We start from the raw sequence: 510 nt of genomic DNA, 5'->3' as shown, positions 1-510 counted from the left end.
GACAGTTATAGACTAGTTAATGACAGTTATAGACTAGTTAATGACAGTTATAGACTAGTTAATGACAGTTATAGACTAGTTAATGGCAGTTATAGACTGGTTAATGACAGTTATAGACCGGTTTAATGACAGATATGGACTATTAATGGCAGTTAAAAACAGATAGTTGTGAAATGTCACTGAACAATGGCAAAATACAAACTAGGCAGCTGATTGATGCAGGCAGCACACAGGCAGTAACAAACAGTTGTGTAACTGAAGAAGTGGGCGTGTTGTGTGTGCTTTACTAAGACAGCACAAAGAAGAGCAGGTGCAGCAGTGATGGGACCACCCTGTTGGTTTTCATGTGTCACTGATGGAGGCAGAGCAGACACAACAACATGCAGAGCTGTAAGAAGTGTTTATAGACCAGAGGTCAGAGAGCTGCCTGATTCTGTCAGACTCCAACTAATAAAAACACTTTTATTAGTTCGTCTGTTTTCTTCCTCTGATCCAGGGTCAGGTCTCAGG

The sequence above is a fragment of the Austrofundulus limnaeus genome, unplaced genomic scaffold (genome assembly GCF_001266775.1).
Source record: "Austrofundulus limnaeus strain Quisiro unplaced genomic scaffold, Austrofundulus_limnaeus-1.0 Scaffold1685, whole genome shotgun sequence".
NCBI lineage: Eukaryota > Metazoa > Chordata > Actinopteri > Cyprinodontiformes > Rivulidae > Austrofundulus > Austrofundulus limnaeus.
The sequence above is the reverse complement of the archived record's forward strand: the minus strand, read 5'-3'. Positions refer to the sequence as shown.